Here is a 20,422-nt window from a genome sequence, read left to right as displayed (position 1 = left end):
CTGACAGACTTCTGTTTCTGGTCCAGTGCAGGAGACGCTGGGAAGTCACCACTCCATCTTAATGACACATAAAAAGCTGAACGAACTGAAGAAAAAAAAAAAAAGAAAGGAAAAAAAGAAAAAACAAACAAAGCCCCAAAAAACCCAATAGCTCTTCTTAGATCCCTAAAAGAAGTGAGATCACAGGGCAAGCTGGGGCTCCAAACTGGAGAAACTGACAGCCAGATACAGTGAACCACTTACTGGGGCAGCAACCTCCATGGGAACCAGTAAAGGATGCAGAAATCTGAACGGTGGTTGATGAATGGCTGGATGCTCAGTGTGGATGACTCTGGGGATTAAAACTCTACCAGGGATCCAGTCACTGGGGGTGGGGAAAGGTGTGCTTTTGTGAGTTTTACTTCCTGGATGGCTACCAAGTTCTGGCTGACTGGGGGGAGAGAAATACTGACTCCAGCCCACTCTTGAAGTCCAGCCCAACATAAAGAGTGAGACTAAGAAGCATGTATAAAGTTTACAGTCCAAAGGCATAGGTTCCCTAAAAGATGGTGACCTAACTCATAAGATTATAAAAGACATCCTCTCCCCCAAAACCTACCACCACATTGCCAAGGCCTCTTTATAGCAGTTCCTTTTATTCAGTATATCATGCCCAGTTATCATAATGTTACAGGATGTAACTACAAGGCAAAATATATATAGGGGAAAGAGAGAGAGCAAGCAAGCATAAAAACCAGACTCAGAAATGGCAGGGATGTTGGAATTACCAGACATGGAATTTAAAACAACTGTGATTGATATGATAAGGGCTGTAATGGATAAAAAAGACAGCATACAAGAACAGATGTTCAAGGTAAGCAGAAAGGAGGAAATTCTAAGAACCAAAAAGAAGTGATAGAGATCTGAAACACTGTAACAGAAAAGAATATCTCTGATGGACTCATTAGTAACCTGCACACAGCAGAGGGAAAATATCTGAGCTAGAGAGTATATCAACAGAAACCTACCAAACTGAAAAGCATAGAGAAGAAGACTGGGGGGAGAAAAAACAAAAACAAAAGCAGAACAGAATACCCAAGGACTGTGGGATGACTACAAAAGGTGTAATGTATGCATAATTGGAATACCACAGGGAGAAAAAAGAAAGGAACAGAAGAAATGTTCAAATAATAATGATGACTATTTTCTTGAAATTAATGTCAGATACCAAACCAAAGATCCAGGAAGCTCAGAGAACACTAAAAAGGATACGTGGCAAAATAATTACACCTATGAATATCATTTTCAAACTACAGAAAGAAAAAAAAGAAAAAGAAAGAAAATAGGGGAAAAATTCTGAAGGAAGCCAGAGGGGGAAAATACCTTAATTATAGAAGAAAAAATATACCACTATATCGATCTTTTCTCTGGAAATCATGCAAAGTGGATGAAAAACAAAGGCCTTCTCAGGCAAACAAAAGTTGAGGAAATTTATTGACAATAGTTCTACCTTCAAAATATGTTAAAAAGAAGTTCTTCAGAGAGGAGGAAATGGTGTAAGTCAGAAACCTGGATCCACATAAAGAAATGAAGTGGTGGAGAAGGAATAAGTGAAAGTAAAACAGAAAAATCTTATTTTTCTTATCCTATATTGATTTAATACATAAAACAAAACAATAGCAACACTGTATTTGACTATGTAGATATATAATTTATACTTTGTATGTACATTTTATTTACTCATAGTGTGTTTCTGGGTGTGTGTGTATCATATAAATATATGGCAGCATTGATACAAGGAATAGAAAGGAGGAATTAGGATTATTTTATTATTTATAAGGTACCCACAGGCATGTGAAGTGCTACAGTGTTGTTTGACAGTGGGTTGGATTAGTTATAAAAGTATATTGCAAACCCTGAAGCAGCCACTTAATAAAAGTTAAAAAGAAGTATAAAGAAGTATATTCTAAGTAAGAAGAAAAAAACGGAATCATAAAAATGTTCAATTAAAAATACAAAGGCAGAAAAAGAAAGACAATAATAAGAATAAAGAACAAAGGCAACAATGAAAGGTACTAACAAATATAGTAGAACTTACTCTAATTATATCAGTAACGACTTTGAGCTTCAATGGTATATATACAACAGTTAAAATACAGATATTGTCAGACGGGATCAAAAAATAAGACCTAACTATATGTTGTTTATAGGACACACACTTTAAATATAAAGATGCACATAGAATAAAAAGTGAATGGAGAAAGATACCATGTTAACAGTAATCAAAAGAAAGTAGGAGTATTACTAACTTTAGACATAGAAGACTCCAGCCTAAGCAAAGTTATCAGAAATAAAGAAGGGGATTACATAATTATAAGGGAGCAAGTTCTCCAAGAAGACATAATGATCCTTAACACGTATGTGCCGAATAACAGAGTGCCAAAATATATGAGGTAAAAGTTAATAGAAATGTAAGAGAAATAGATTAATCCACTATTAATTATAGTTGGAGACTTCAACACCTTTCTATCAGAAATGAATAGATCCAGCAGGCGAAAATCAATGAGGGCATACTTGAACTCAACATCATCAATCAACTGGATATAACTGAAATCCATAGACTGCTTCATCTAAGAAGAACTGAATGCACAATCTTCTCAAGCCCATATGGAATATTGACCAAGATAGGCCATAATGTAGACCATGAAACACACTCTAACAAATTTTTTTTAAAGATAAGAATTTTTAAAATTTATTTAATTCACAGAGATCACAAGTAGGCTGAGAGGCAGGCAGAGAGAGACGAGGAAGCAGGCTCCCCACTGAGCAGACAGCCCGATATGGGGCTCAGTCCCAGGACCCTGGGACCATGATCTGAGCCGAAGGCAGAGGCTTTAACCCACCCAGCCACCCAGGTGCCCCCACACTCTAACAAATTTAAAAGACTAGAAGTCATACAATGTTTGGTCTCAGACCACAGTGGAATGAAACTAGAAGTCAACAACAGAGCGATAGCTGGAAAATCCCAAAGTATTAGCAGATTAAATGACATACTTCTAAACAACACATGGCTCAAAGAAGAAAACCCAAGAGAAATTAAACAATATTTTAAATTAAGTGAAAATCAAAACACAACTTAACAGAATTTGTGGAAGTTAGTAAAAGTGCCCAGAGGGAAATTTTTATAATCAAATACATAAGTTAGAAAAGAAGAAAGATATAAAATAAATAAACTAGGCTTCTGCCTTAGGAAAGTAGAAAAGGAGGAGCAAATTAAATCCAAAGTAAGCAGAAGAAAAGAAATAATAATTAGATCAGAAATCAATGTAATTGAAAATAGAAAATCAATAGAGAAAATCAACAAAGCTATGAGCTAGTTCACTGAAAAGATCAATAGAATCAATAAGCCTCTAGCCCAGCTAAATAAGACAAAAATAGAGAGGACACAAATTACTACTAATATAAATAAATGAAGGGGTGTTATGAGAGATCCCATAGACATTAAAGGGATAATAAAGGAATATAACTCTATGCCCACAAATCTGATAATGTAGTTGAAATGGACCAATTTCTTAAAGACACAATCTCCCAAAACTAACACAAGAAGAAAGGAGTAATTGGAATAGACCCATATCTATTAAGTAAATTAAATTGAGAATTAATAACCTTCCAAAACAAAAAAACACAAGGACAAGATGAGTTCACTTGTGAGTTCTACTGAAGATTTAAGAAAGAAATTATATAAATTATCTATATTCTCTTCCAGAAGATGCAAGCAGAGGGAATATGCCTTAACTCATTCTATGATGCCAGCTATACCCTATCAAAATGAGACAAAGACAATACAAAGAAAAAGAACTATGAGTTAATACTTCTCATAGGCATAGATGTAAAAATCTTCAAAATATTTGCAAATTGAATCCAACAATGTATAAAAAGTATTGTATATCACAACCAAATGTGATTTAGGTATACAAGGCTAAGTCAGCATCTGAAAATCAATTAATGTAATCTATTACATTGAAAAGCTACAGAAGAAAAAAAAATCACATGATCATACCAATAGATGCAGAAAAAGAATTCAACAATATCTTATACTTATGACAAAAACTCTCAGTAAACTAGGAATAGTTTACTTCTTCAAGTTTATGAAGACTATCTACAAAAAACCCTACAGCTAACATTATACTCAATGGTAAGAAATTTGAAGCTTTCCTATCAATATTAGGAACAAGACAACAATGTCCCTTCTCACCACTGCTTTTTAAAATCATACCAGAAAGGGCGCCTGGATGGCTCAGTGGGTTAAGCCTCTGCCTTTGGCTCAGGTCATGGTCTCAGGGTCCTAGGATCACGCCCCATATCGAGCCCCACATCGGGCTTTCTGCTCAGCAGGGAGCCTGCTTCCCTTTCTCTCTGCCCACTTGTGATCTCTCTCTCTCTCTCTCTCTGTCAAATAAATAAATAAAATCTTTAAAAAAATTAAAATCATGACAGAAGTCCTAGCTAATGCAATAAGACAAGGTAAGGAAATAAAAGGTATATAGACTGGGAATACAAGAATAAAACTATCTTTGTTCACAGATGGTATGATCATCTAAGTATAAAATCCAAAAGAATCAACAAATGGACTCCTGAAACTAATAAGTAATTATAGCAAGGTTGCAGGACACTGCAATATAGGCCAATATACAAAAGTCAATTATTGTCTCATACCAGCTATAAACAAGTGAATTTGCAATTAAAAGCACAGTACCATTTACATTACCATCCATCCCCCAAAATGAAATACTTAGGAATAAATCTAGAAAAATATGTACAAGTTTATATGAGCATAATTTAAGAAACTCTGATGAAAGATATCAGTGAACTCAGTAAGTGGAACAGTGTTCCATGTTCATGGATAGAAAAACTCAATACAGTTAAGATGTCATTGCTCTATAGATTCAGTGCAATCCCAGTCCAGATCTTAGCAAGTTGTTTTGTGATTATCAGAAAACTGATATAAAGTGTATATTGAGGGGCAAAAGATGCAAAATAGCCAATATAATATTGAAGGAGAACAAAGTTGGGAGAACTGACACTACCCTACTGGAAGACCTACTATAAATCTACTCTAATGAAGACAGTATGGTGTTGGTGAAAGAATAAACAAATAAATCAATGGAACAGAATTGAGAACTCAGAAATACACCCATATAAATATGGTCAACTGATCTTTGACATAGGTGTCAAGGTAATACAATGGAGCAAAAATAGTATCTTCAGCAGATGGTGCTGGAAAAACTAAACATCTACATGCAAAAAACAAACAAATACCCACAGCCCTAGATACAGACCTTACACATCTCACAAAAATGAGCTCAGATCACAGACTTACATGTAAAACACAAAACTATAAAACTTCTGTAAGATAGCATAGAAGAAAGCCTATAGATGACCTGGGGTAGGATGATGACTTTTTAGATAAAACACGAAAGACACGATCCATGAAAGGAAGAATTGATAAGCTAGGACACATTAAAATTAAAAACTTCTACTCTGTGAAAACCAATGTCAAGAGAATGAGAAGATCAGCCACAAACTGGAAAAAATACTTGCAAAACATACATCTCATAAAGGATGTTATGCAAAATATATGAAGAACCCTTAAAACTTAATAATAAGAAAACAACCTCATTTTAAAGAAATGAGCCAAAGTCCTTCACAGACACCTCACCAGAGAAGATATACAGATGGCAAATGAGCATATGTAAAGATGCTCCTCAGGGAAATGCAAATTAAAACAAGATATCATTACACACCTATTAGGAAGACCCAAGTTCAGATCATCGATATCATCAAATGCTAGTTATTTTGAAACTATAGGAGCTTTTTCACTCACTTCTTGTGGGGATGCAGGAAGGGCAAAAGTGGCCGAGTCTGTTTATTCCCACACACCTGTAGGCTGCCCAGATGTTACTGCCCTACTCACCTGGTTCCGGGCAATGCTTTCACATGGGACACTTCAATAGCTTTTGCCCTCAAGTTTCTTTTTCATGATAGTTCATTCTACTCATTGTTAAATAACTGAAGTAAAAGTATCACTTTGAAATATAAAACAGAATCTTTTTCCATTATTTTCCTCATAAAGTACCAATCATTTGACATGCTATTCAAGGCCCTTTATTACCTGCCCCAAATTTACCTTTCGTTGAATCTCTCCATTTATGCTCCCTTCTATTTGAACCACATTACTTCCAAAATCGCCTTTTCTTGTGCTGAGTCTTTCTCATGCTATATTCCTCTCCTGGAATGCTGTCTCCTTATTAAAATCATACTTGTATCTTAAGACCTTGCTTAACCATTATTTCCCCTGTGAAGCTTCCTTTGAACACCTTAAAAAAGAGAAGAAACTTCTCTCTTTAACTCGTTTATTAATTTTTGCTGTCTTATACTACAGTTAATTGTTGGATGCCATATTATCTTCATGTTTGTCCTGTTTCTTAAAGGCATGGATTATGTCAGAATAGTGTCAATGTACTCATTTATAACTAATATTTTGCTATATTATTAGTGCTGTTAGAATGCTGTTAGAATGCGGTGCTGTTCAGAATGCTGATGGCTTTATATGTATTATCTAATTTAACATCTAGAACCCCCCTTTAAAGGAGGAACTATTTTTAAATGTTACTATATCCATTTTACCAATGAGGATTGAAGCTTTTGGAGGTTACATAACTCATCAAGCATACACAGTAAGTCAGGGTTATAGGTAGAATTTGAACACTTGTCCATGAAGGCAGGGTCATTGTTTAATTTAGTGTTATATCCCCCAAACCTAGAAGAGGGCATGTGAAAGACACTTAGTGAGTATTTGTTGAATAAACTGATAAATTGTATTTCCAAAGTAAAATCTCTTGCATAGCGTATAACTATTTTAATAAATATTAAATATTAAAATTATTTAATAAATATTAGTAAATATTTTAATATAATCATCCTTAAAGATGAAGAAAAAATGGTGGCTGTTCTCAACATTAGCTGAATAATATTAAGATTGTCCAAATACCTGTTGTTAACAAAGAAAATGAAAAATGTTGACTTATAAAATATAGGCTGAACAATGAAAATGTAATTTGTTGATTTCAAGCAATACTGAAGATGGTTTGCCACGTAGCTATAATATATGGCAAAGTGGCAATCTATAGAAGTACATTATAAGTCTTGACATCATAGCTGCCATGATAAAACCTACTGTCTTAGATTTTGATTTCTAAATATTGTTCTTCAAGAAACTGTAGGTCTTTGAAGAATGGTTGATTCCAGGGCTGGAGAGGGAAATTACAAAATAAGCTTGGAGCATAATGTGTTGATATAAAGCATGGAAATGCTCATAAAAGGATGGGAAATACTAAAAAGAGCAGTAAGAATGAACTGGAAAGGGTTCCCAATGGCAAAATATAGAGCACATAAGGCAATATATATAAACAAATATAGTAATGGATTATAGTCCTTAAAATAAATATCCATGAGTTCACACAGATATAAAAAATTGAATAAATGAATGGGTAGAAGAAACATCCTTTTTCTTTAATTTTTTATTTTTTATTTTAATTCTAGTATCTTTAATATACAGTGTTATATTAGTTTCAGGTGTACAATATAGTGATTCAACAATTCTATTCATTAGTCAGTGCTCATCATGATAACAGTACTCTTAATCTCCTCTACCTATTTCACCCATCCCTCCATTCACCTCCCCTCTGGTAACCATTACTTTGTTCTTTATAGTTGAGTCTGTTTCTTTTTCTCATTGCTCATTTGTTTTGTTTCTTAAATTCTACACGTGATGGAAATCATGTGGTATTTGACTTTCTTCGACTTAGCGTTATACTCTCTAGATCCATCCATGTATTTGAAAATGACAAGATTTCATTCCTTTTTAGGGCTGAGTAATAATCTATTGTATGTACATACCACTTCTTATTTATCCATTCATCTATTAATGGGCTGCTTTTATAATTTGGCTATTGTAAAAATGCTGCAGTAAACATAAGGGTGCATATATCTTTTTGAATTAGTGTTTTCATATTCTTTGGGTAAAGATCTGGTAGTGAAATTATGGGATCATATGTTAGTTCTAATTTTAATTTTTAGAGGAAGCTTCCCCAGTGGCTGTATCAGTTTGCATTCCCACCAACAATGCATGAGGGTTCCTCTTTGTCCACATCCTCACCAACATTTGTTGTTTCTTGTGTTTTGATTTTAGATGTTCTGATAGGTATGAGGTGATATCGCATTGTCATTTTTTAAAAAATTTTTAATTTTTTTATAAACTTATAATGTATTATTAGCCCCAGAGGTACAGGTCTGTGAATCGCCAGTTTTACACACTTCATAGCACTCACCATAGCACATACCCTCCCCCAGTGTCCATAACCCCACCACCCTCTCCCGACCTTCCCTCTGCCCAGCAACCCTCAGTTTGTTTTGTGAGATTAAGAGTCTCTTATGGTTTGTCTCCCTCCCTATCCCATCTTGTTTCATTTATTCTTTTCCTACCCCTCAAACCCCCCATGTTGCCTCTCCACTTCCTCATATCAGGGAGATCATATGATAGTTGTCTTTCTCTGGTTGACTTACTTCACTAAGCATAATACCCTCTAGTTCCATCCACGTCATCGCAAATGGCAAGATTTCATTTCTTTTGAAGGCTGCATAGTATTCCATCATATACATATACCACTTCTTTATCCATTCATCTGTTAATGACATCTAGGTTCTTTCCATAGTTTGGCTATTGTGGACGTTGCTGCTATAAACATTTGGATGCACGTGCCCCTTCAGATCATTACGTTTGTATCTTTAGGGTAAATACCCAGTAGTGCAATTGCTGGGTTGTAACGTAGCTCTATTTTCAACATTTTGAGGAACCTCCATGCTGTTTTCCAGAGTGGTTACACCAGGTTGCATTCCCACCAACAGTGGAGGAGGGTTCCCCTTTCTCTGCATTCTCGCCAGCATCTGTCATTTCCTGACTTGTTAATTTTAGCCATTCTGACTGGTGTGAGGTGGTATCTCACTGTGGTTTTGATTTGTATTTCCCTGATGCCCAGTGATGTGGAGCACTTTTTCATGTGTCTGTTGGCCATCTGGATGTCTTCTCTGCAGAAATGTCTATTCATGTCCTCTGCTCATTTCTTGATTAGATTATTTGTTCTTTGGGTGTTGAGTTTGCTAAGCTCTTTATAGATTTTGGATACTTGACCTTTATCTGATATGTAATTTGCAAATATCTTCTCCCATTCTGTCAGTTGTCTTTTGGTTTTGTTAACTGTTTCCTTTCCTGTGCAAAAGCTTTTGATCTTGATGAAATCCCAATAGTTCATTTTTGCCCTTGCTTCCCTTGCCTTTGGCGTTGTTCCTAGGACGATGTTGCTGCAACTGAGGTGGAAGAGGTTGCTGCCTGTGTTCTCCTCAAGGATTTTGATGGATTCCTTTCTCACATTGAGGTCCTTCAACCATTTTGAGTCTATTTTTGTGTGTGTTGTAAGGAAATGGTCAAATTTCATTTTTCTGCAATGTAGCTGTCCAATTTTTCCAACACCATTTGTTGAAGAGGCTGTCTTTTTTCCATTGGACATTTTTTCCTGCTTTGTCCAAGATTAGTTGACCATAGAGTTGAGGGTCTATTTCTGGGCTCTCTATTCTGTTCCATTGATCCATGTGTCTGTTTTTGTGCCAGTACCATACTGTCTTGATGATGACAGCTTTGTAATAGAGCTTGAAGCCCAGATTTGTGATGCCACCAACTTTGGCTTTCTTTTTCAACATTCCTTTGGCTATTCGAGGTCTTTTCTTGTTCCATATAAATTTTAGGATTATTTGTTCCATTTCTTTGAAAAAAATGGATGGGATTTTGATAGGAATTGCATTAAATGTATAGATTGCTTTAGGTAACATAGACATTTTCACAATATTTGTTCTTCCAATCCATGAACATGGAACATTTTTCCATTTCTTTGTGTCTTCCTCAATTTCTTTCATGAGTACTTTACAGTTTTCTGAGTATAGATTCTTTGCCTCTTTAGTTAGGTTTATTCCTAGGTATCTTATGGTTTTGGATGCAATTGTAAATGGGATTGACTCCTTAATTTCTCTTTCTTCTGTCTTGTTCTTGGTGTAAAGAAGTGCAAGTGATTTCTGTGCATTGATTTTATATCCTCATCGTAGTTTTGATTTGCATTTCCCTGATGACAAGTGATGTTGAGCATCTTTTCATGTGTCTGTTGGCCATATGTATGGCCTCTTTGGAGAAGTCTCTGGTCATGTCTTCTGACCATTTTTAACTAGATTATTTATGTTTTGGTGTTGAGTTGTAGAAGTTCGTTATATATTTTGGATATTAACGCTTTATCAGATATATAATTTGCAAATATTTTCTCCCATTCAGTATATCATCTTTTAGTTTTGTGGTTTCCTTTGCTGTGCAGAAGCCTTTTATTTTGATGTAGTCCCAATAATTTATTTTTGCTTTTGTTTCCCTTGCCTCAGGAGACATATCTAGAAAAATTTTGCTATAGCTGATGTCAGAGAAATGACTGCCTGTGCTCTCTTCTAGGATTTTTATGGTTTCACACCTCACATTAAGGTCCTTGATCCATTTTAAGTTTATTTTTGTGTGTTGTGTAAGAAATCACTCCAGGTGGGTGCCTGGGTGGCTCAGTCAGTTAAGCATCTGCCTTCAGCTCAGGTCATGATCCCAAGGTTCTGGGATTGAGTCCCATGTTTGGCTCCCTGCTCAGTAGGGAGTCTGCTTCTCCTTCTGCCCCTCCTCCCCACTTATTTTCTCTCTCTCTCTCAAATACATAAAAATCTTAAAAAACAAAAGTGCTCCAGTTTCATTCTTTTGCGTGTAAGTATTCAGTTTTCTCAACACCATTTGTTGAAAAGACTTTTCTTTTCCCCATTGGACATTCTTGCCTCCTTTGTTGAAGATTAATTGATTGTATAATCATGGGTTTATTTCTGGGCTCTCTATTCTGTTCCATTGGCATATGTTTCTATTTTTGTCCCAGTACCAATACTGTTCAGATTTCTACAGCTTTGTAGTCTAACTTGATATCTGGGATTGTGATACCTCTAGTCATCTTCTTCTTTTTCAAGATTGTTTTTGCTCTTTGGGGTCTTTTGTGGTTACATACGAATTTTAAAATTGTTTGTATGGGATCACAACATTTTAAGATAATTTGTTCTAGTTCTGTGAAAAATGCGGTTGGTATTTTGATAGGGATTGCATTTAATCTGTAGATTGCTTTTGGTAGTAGGGACATTTTAACGATATTTGTTCTTCCAATCTATGAGCATAGAATGTCTTCCCATTTCTTTGTGTCATCTTCAATTTCTTTCATCAGTGTTTTATAGTTTTCAGAGTACAGGCTTTTCACCTTCTTGGTTAAGTTCATTCCTAGGTATTTTATTATTATTATTATTATTTTTTAATTTATTTGTCAGAGAGAGAGAGGGAGAGAGAGCAAGCACAGGCAGACAGAATGGCAGGCAGAGGCAGAGGGAGAAGCAGGCTCCCTGCTGAGCAAGGAGCCCGACGTGGGACTCGATCCCAGGATGCTGGGATCATGATCGAGCCGAAGGCAGCTGCTTGACCAACTGAGCCACCCAGGCATCCCGTATTTTATTATTTTTGAAGGAATTATAAAAAAGGATTGTTTTCTTAATTTCTCTTTCTGCTGCTTCATTATTATTATATAGAAATGCAACAGATTTCTGCATGTTGATTTTGTATCCTGAAATCTTACTGAATTCATTTCTCAGTTTTAGTAGTGTTTTGGTGGAGTCTTTAGGGTTTCTGTATATTTATCATGTCATCTGCAAATAGTGACAGTGTTACTTATTTCTTACCAGTCTGGATTTCTTTTATTTCTTTTTGTTGTCTGATTGCTGTGGCTAGGACTTCCAGTCCTGTGTTGAACAAAAGTTGTGAGAATGGACATCCTTATCTTGTTCTTGAGCTTAGGAGCAAGGCTCTGTTTTCCACCATTGAGTATAATGTTAACTGTGGGTTTTCATGTATGGCCTTTATTGAGTTGAGGTATATTATCTCTAAAACTACTTGATTTGCGGTTTTCATCATGAATGGATATTGTACTTTGTCAAATCCTTTTCCTGCATTTATTGGAATGATCAGATTTTTTTTATCCTTTCTCTTATTGATGTGATATATCACTTTAATCAACTTGGGAATATTAAACCACCCTTGTATAAGTAAATCTCACTTGATCATGGTGAATGATCTTCTTTAAATGTATTATTGGATTCAATTTGCTAATATTTCGTTGGGGATTTTTGCATCTATGTTCTTCAGAGATATTGACCTACAGTTCCCTTTTTTTTTGGTAGTGTCTTTATCTGGAATGCAGTAAGTCTAGATCTTGGATTAGAGGATAAGGGGAGCATGGAGTTCAAAAAGACCCTTGGAGAAGCTTTCCCTTCATCTATATCACATTCAGGGGAGGGAAGTAAGAATCTGAGAAACTGAGTTACTAATGGAGCATTATCTTGGGAGAGGTGGCTCTAGGACTCATGGATTTTATCTGTCCATTCACTTTCACTTCTATTTTATGACCTGGATTCAAGTCCAGGAACTCTGTCAGTTGACTTAGTTAATTCCATTTAATCTAATTCGTAAGATATTTTATAACAAAGGTTATATACTAATTTCTAATGTGTTTATAATGAAATTATGAAAATCTTGCTCAGTAAAGAACATAATGTTTTACTTTTCAGGAGAACTTGAGTAGCAATTTGAGGAGTAGAAATAAACTTTGACTTATAGTTTAGTTCAACTAAACTTCAAATCAATTTCAAGAAGCTCAAGGTTTGATTATGCATTATTCCCTTGGTTAAAGCCATCCTTTTATTTCTTCTTGTATGTAGATGCTTTCTTTCTTGTTTGCACACACACACACACACACACACAGAATACTCGTTAAAACAGAGTCTTTTTTTTTTTTTTTTCATTTGGTATAATTGTCTGAGATGGCTTTATGGTATAATCATCAGACATTATGGGCCTGAACAAGACAATGATAGTCTTGGCATTCAGCCCATGTCTTCCCCCAGTTTTTATTGCCTGTAAGATTTCTGTGCCTCAACAAAACCTGTACTTCCCCTCCTCCACCCTCCAATGTCTGGGCTATGCATCTAGCAGATGGTCTTGTTATACAATCATGTTTAACAGGATTACACTAGATCATTGAATTGTAGGGATTTCTGGCTATCACAGCTGCTTCTTCTCTGAAATGCTTTCACTCAATTAATGTATACAAATACTCCTCTGGCCAACCCTCATTTTCTAATCAGCACCAACACAGAAACCTGAATACATCCATATTTTAAATAGGAAAAATAATGTTGGTGCCAGAAATGAATATACTAATGACTCCTATTATTGTAGATGTACCAATGACAATATGCATGGTAAGAAAGTGAAACAAATAATGAGTGGGTAACTAGATATTAGGAAAGTTATACCAAATATTATGTCTATGGTTGACTATATTTCTAAAACAAAATCTTCCCATATCTGTCCATTCTACCATACTTTTCTCAGGCCCTCAGGATCAAAATTCCAGAGTCCTCCTTAACATCTCTTCCTTACTCACCCCACCTCCTTTACATTCTATCACAGCAAGTCATTAACAAGTCTTGACTTGTTTTACATTTACATTTACATTATTTCCTTAGATTTTTTCCTTTCAGTTGCCATCGTTATCACCTAGTTCAGGTCCAATAAATGCCCTCAACTGCCTAAGAGCTTAAGAAGGAAGAACATTTTACATTCTTAGCACCCAGTAAATCACAGTAGTGAGTAATGGGAGAAGTCCCTCGTGCCTCATCTCCCACCTTGGTGGGGGGGAGGTCAGATGGGTGAACGATGGAACTACATCATAGCAGGGCCGTAACCTCCTGATATTAGAAGCTTCTAGGGAGGGTCCAGCAACAGGAATTTTATGAGTGCATCTCAACCCAACAGAGTCTCAATATCAATGTTCATCTGGGGTGGGAGAAGCCAATATGGTGTTGTAAATTAAGAATGGGGGCTATGGAAATTAAATAAACAAAAGAAAATAATGTCAACTAAGGTGCATAAGAAAAGAATACCTCCAAAGTAGTCTTGTTTTAAAACTTCATTGGAGAGCTGCCATTTTTCATATTATATAAACAATGCCATTTTGTCTTTATATCAACTTACTATATCTAATTTCACAGATAAGGAGATTGAAGAGAAATTAGGAAACTGTCTTATGCTTATATAGCCAGGCAACAGTGGAGTCTAGTTTGAAACCCATTTTGTCCATCTCCAGAATCCAAGAAGGCAGCTTTTCAACACTTCACGTGGCCCAATATGTCTGTGAAGTAAAGTAGTTTTGATTCTGTTCATGTCAATCAAATGGATTTCCTTCTTTTGTTCTAAGCCATTTCACAACATTTTGTAAAAATCTTTTCCTGACTTAGTGCAAACACACATAACCTAGTGAAGGAAGTATTATTAGCCCCATAATATCAGGTATGGAGTAGAAGCTCAGAGAAATCAAGTAATTTGTCCATTGCCACATAGCCCATCAATGATGGATGAGAATCTTAATCTGGGCAGTCTGATTTCCCTTCCCCCATTCCCAGTCACACTGCTAACTTCAGTAGGTTATTTTTTTACTGGTTTGATATTTCCTAAAAAGAAGGAAGTGGAGTGTCATCTAATCTTACCCTATAAACTCTTTAGGGATACACATACATACACAAAAAATACACATGCATACACACACACATATATACATGTGTGAGTGTATGTATGTGTGCAGGAGAAATATTAAAAAATAATATTCCAGTGGATATTAGCTATGTCTTCTATGCAGTAGATGGCACAGCAGTAATAATTACTATAATTGCAATAATGTTAGCAATATAATTGGTCCCACGCCTGCTTTTTGGTAGCATTCTTTTTCCCTAAGACAAGGAAACTAAGTGCCTGGTCCTGCTCAAATACAGAACATCTGTAACTTTCAGAAGAGATCAGGTGATAGAGTAAACGTAAATCAAACCACCTTTTACATGTCTGTGCTTTTGATTATTTCAGGTACTAGGTGACCTGATTTCTAGTCAGTCTGGGAGATGAAACAGCTGTAATTCACAATAAATATACATCAAACATCACAATCAACCTTATTCTTTCTTCCTGCAGAAGGCAGCTGGATTTTATCAAAAACATGTAAAGAACACTTGCTGCTATCTAGCCCATGGGGCAACCTATGCACCCTGCCATTAACATAGGGAGGTTTCCTAGCAGTGTGCCCAGAAGTGGGTTGATGGCAGGTGGTGAAGACCAGGGAAAGCAACCCAGCTCAGCTTGCAGACACAGCTGCTAAGCCCTGGGTGCCTAAAATGGGGTAAAAGTGTTCACCTTAGGAATGGGAAAAATAACCCCATCAGAAATCATCACTTGGGTCAGCACAGTTTTTTAAGTGTGTTCCGTTTAGTAGCAGCTCCGAGGTGTTTGAAGGATTTCAGTGCAGAATTTCAAACTACTGTTCACTTGTACATTTGTCTTTATGTGAATTTTGCAGGTGACCACGTAGTTGAAGAGTTTGGGGATTTTGTTTCTGATATATTTAGAATGAGGACCTGGAACAGGGCCACTGAGAGTCTACATCTTGTATGAATTTAAAAAGGCAGCCCCGTGTGGAGGAAACCCCTTGGGATTTGAATCTGTCCTCACTTGCCCCTTGGCTGTGCACAACCTGTACATAATTTGTAGCCCTGATCATATTAGCTTGGCTTCTAGAAGTTTCTCAGGGGAAGTGGAGGTGCCTGTATAAGGGGCTACAGAGCTTATATATTTTCCTCAACTAAATCCTTTAATGAAGATCAAATAATTACAAAATTGCCAGAGGCTAACAATATTTTTCTTATGACATACTTTTAAAATTCATAAGCATAATGTTCAGCAACCATGTTTGAATTTTTTCAGATGTTAGGATACTCAAAAAAAGTTTTGCATTTAAAGACTTCAGTATTATAGTGCTCACCCTTCGTTGGGGTTATTTAACTGTCTGTCTTCCTCACCTAGAATGTCAGCTCTGGGAATGTAGGGACAATGTATATCTTGATACTATGTCCCCAGCACAATGTCTAATATGTAGTAAATATTAATACATATTTTTTGACTGAGTGAAGGAATTTCTTACTTATTTTTCTTTTGTACTCTGAAGCTAAAGGAACAAACATAAAAATATCGATGAACAGTTTAATGATGATTTTTATTATTTTAATTTTTAAAACAAAATATTTTCCTCTCAATTATATTCTTCACTTCTTACCACAGCTTTTATTTCCTAGGGCCATTTTGTTTTGTTTTGTCTTGCCAGGACATCAAAGTGGATATTTACTGGGATACTTGCACAATCCACCAATCAACTCCTATTTTCTTTTAGAAAATGTCACCTTTTGTCTCATAGCATGTAAGATTCCTTTCCTCAGGATTTGGGACTAAGATAAATTGTAGACAGTCTCTCTGAGTGAGTAAAACTGCAATATGCAAACTCTGGAGTTGAAACACTACTAGGTGCTCAAAGAAATATTGGCAAGAGACGGAGAGGGAGGGAGAGAAGGAAGGGAGGGAAGAGGGAGAGAGAGAAAGAGAGAAGCAGATGTACAAAGAAAAGCAGAGATGTGTTTAAGAGAGAGACAGAAAGGAAGGCCAAACATGACAATCTTGGATCCCAGTTAGTCCCTTCCAGAGGCCTGGCAGAGTTCCTGTCATTAGGTTTCCTTGAGATATTCTATGGCTTTAATATAAAGCTCTCCCTTTATGGCATTAGCCAGGTTAAGGTAGGTTACTTCCTAACAAGTACAATAATGTATTTTAAATGAAAGTCAGTGGGGCCATCATTTTAAATGCACAGATAACTTCCAGGAAATGTAGAATAGTGCATGAAAAATTAAATATTTTCAATGGGTCTTCCTTAATTTTTCCAGATAAGACCAGAGCATGTCTTAGGACCATGCATCCCAATGGCAGTAATCACACAGAGGCCGTCTGGAGAAAAGACATTTGGGCTAGTTTGACAACCTTCTAAAGAATAAATGGAATGCTAGAGCTGAGCTAACAGGCAGTTGCCAAAAGAGAACACTGCACACCTGACTACTTCGGCATGGGAACTGAGCACAAAGACTCTAGAGCTGTGTTTCTCAAAGTAGGGTCCTGGGTAAGAACATAAACCCCTGAAGCCCATCTCAGTCTCCATAAGTCAAACTGTCAGAAGGGGTGCCATGCATTCAACCTGTACAAGTAGACTCAGTGGGGGACCGGCATGCACAGTGCTTCAGAGCTGACCACTCGGGGTGTGATCCGAAGCTCAGTAGCAGGGAAAACACTTGGGAATTGACTGGAAAGGGGGAATCTTTCCCACTCCCTTGACCTACTGAATGGGTCTAATGAGGCATCCAGTCAATTCGATGTTCAAAAATGGGGAACATGTTCTAGATCATTCATTCCCAGCTGGGTTGTGCCCTGGCATCATCCAGGTTATTTAACTGTTACTCTGGTCCATGTTCTACCCTCCAGAGATTCTGACTTGAGAGAGTCTGATTCTGAGTCTGGAGTGTGACCAGAGCAGATACACTATTTAAAATTCCCCAGATGATGTGCAGCAGAGATTGAGAACCTCTGCTTATTGAGGATGACTAGATTATCCTAGAAGAAAGTCAACTTGTTAAATGGCTTCTGGAACTCCTAGGAGGCACGGTAATCTGAAAGCAGAGTAATTTTGATTTGGAAGAGCAGAACCGTAGAGAGAAAAAAAACTGTATTTCTTTTTAAGCTCCAGGAAGAACTGGTTTGGAAAAAATCACAAGACAGACCCTGGGGGACTAGGACATAGAGTTTATAAAATGAATTATAGAGTTTAGAAATCATGCCACCCAATAATCTTTGGGGGTAGGGAAGACTGCTGTTTCCCAGGCAAAACCTAAGAATACTGCAACCCCATTAGGGTTAGAGTAATAAAATGCCCCGGTAGAAAATTAGCAATGGCTAAAGGAATAATCTAGGGGAATTATAAAAACAATTTCGGAGACCAGAAAACCCAACCTGCAAGTGTCTGGGTCCTAACCATGGCATAGAAGCACATGCTGGGAGTGGCCTGGAAGAGGACAAAATAGAACAAGGATGCAGGATACATGGAACTTTGGAACAGTGGCCACTCCACAGGCCATTGATTGACTACAGAAGCTCGAGCAACACATCAAAGATCAGGAGAGGCTGGGTTATCCTTCCGGCAGAAACTAGTAAAAACAGATGATGCATTCGGGCTGCATGCCCCTGTGTCAGTCCCAGGACAATAGGCACACACTTTGCTATTCAGTCCTTGAAAGACGGTGGAAGAGGGAGGAAGGGGAGAATTCTGAATCATGAACATTTACTCAACTGAGATTAAGTCTGAATCTGGAAGTGACTGTGAGATTAAGGTTTTCCCCATAATGGAAATGGAGGCTGGAGACAAGCCAAGTGGAATTTCTGTGTAGAATAATGGCGGGGGGGGGGGGGGGGAAAAAAAAAAAAAAGAGAAAAAAAAGAATAATGAGGACAGTTACATGTCTAATTCCTGAATTACACCTGTGAATTTCAAATCCAGTCTTCTAGTGAATGGAATGTAGTTACCCGTCCATTAGGTGGTTTTCTTCTGCATAGGTCCCTGGGGACTTGGTGTCAATATAAAGAGGCTTCTTTGAGTGGCATTATTTTGTAAAAAGATGAGGATCAAGGAAAACATCATAGGATCATGAATCACCAGACATCTGTATTTCCATTTGAGAGGCAGAACTGGAACCAGAACCCAAGTCTACTAAGATGTCCAGATGTACACTGAACGCCTCAAGACAATCTTGAGGGAAAAGAATTCACTTAGTGGCTTTATCAGTCCTGCCTTAGTAAAGATCATTCACTTTACAGACAGAGGGATAGGCTGCATAACTTCATTGGTTAGTATAAATTGAATCAGCCTCGGTAGATAAAGTTAACGAATTGCCTCAAATGACCTTTTTCTGATTGTTAAGAAGGGGTAAAAGAAAACACAAGAGGTGACTAATTACCAGCACTTACCTACTTTAGCTTTTCACTTTCCTGTCCTACTTCTGCTCCCCACTCCCTCAACTCCCCACCCACCCCCAGAAGGAATATTCCTTGAGAGAAAAATTGTTTCATGTTTCTCTCCTTCCTGGTTTTTATTTAGGAGACTTCAAAAGAAGTTGATGAATGGCCTGTGTGATCGATACATCCTGTATCTCTTTTACTTGGGGGAAGGTCCAGGCCATCCTCTCTGTCAGTTTCCCTAAGGTGAGAATATGACAAGCACAATGACTGGCAATAACTTTCCAAAATAACTGTTTATCTAAAGTTACAACCCAAGAGTTAAATTTTGTGAATCATCCTGACGTATTTTGGGAAGGAATCATATAAGGGAGGATTATTTAAAATAGAATATATTATGAATAACCCCCTCCCCAAACTAAAACTCACTACCTTCATTGATTGGACAGTATAATATAACCTAAGAAAATAAACTTAACTTAGATGCTCTTGAAGATACGGAAGATATTTGTATACAATATAGTACTAAGTCTGCTTTGAGCCCACTACAACATTTATGTTAGTGCCCTAAAAGACTTCTGGCAAATTTATGAGAATACGTTGCAGTATCCTTTTTGCCTGATCCCAAAGGGGAAGAGAAAGTGGAAGAATGAAATTAGCGATGTATATTTAGGTAGTCAGTTTATTGGAATGGTGCCCCAAACCAGAAAAAAAAAACTCTACATATGGAAAATGCCCAATTAGGGGAAGGGTGGTGGAAAGAGACAAGGTTTTAATAAATAGTTAAAGCTGTCAGTTAACTATTACTGATTTCTATGTGTTTATTGAAAACATCTTAAAATAACTAACATAAACGTGAAAATTGAACCATAAAACCAAGAAGTCTAATGTTCTTTGCTAAAAACCCTGGGATTACTAAAACAATCCTTTAAGACAAACTGTATTTTCCTACAGCACACACAAATCATGAATTATGTCACTGCACTGTCTAATTTCCATGAGACCTCAATATGAATTAAGTCATCAAAAAGAGCTTACAATCTTTACTATGAACCAGTTCCTTTTGCTTCAGTTTGAAATGTTCAATCTATTTTGAAAAAAACCCAAAATATGGTGAGAAAATATTTACACTCCAAGAACATGAGTTTTAGGACAGAAATGTTGAAGTTCATGAGTTCATTAACAGGAATTATGAGCTCGAGAGAGAATGACAAGGTGAAAATAAATTGCTCTAGCTGGCTCTGAGGCAAGCTGTCTTTATCAATGGAGAACAACTCGCTGAGGGGTTTCAAATAA

The 20,422-nt window shown here is 36.7% G+C and overlaps 1 protein-coding gene across 1 annotated transcript in view; it reads right to left on the bottom strand.

The window, feature by feature from the left end:
* ITGA8 (integrin subunit alpha 8) overlaps nucleotides 1-20,422 on the bottom strand; it is a 181,535-nt gene that overhangs the window by 94,595 nt on the left and 66,518 nt on the right. The gene's annotated exons all lie outside the window — the stretch shown is intronic.

The sequence above is a fragment of the Mustela nigripes genome, chromosome 6, assembly GCF_022355385.1.
Source record: "Mustela nigripes isolate SB6536 chromosome 6, MUSNIG.SB6536, whole genome shotgun sequence".
NCBI classification, from domain to species: Eukaryota; Metazoa; Chordata; class Mammalia; order Carnivora; family Mustelidae; genus Mustela; species Mustela nigripes.
This window is presented reverse-complemented; position numbering and strand designations above follow the sequence as displayed.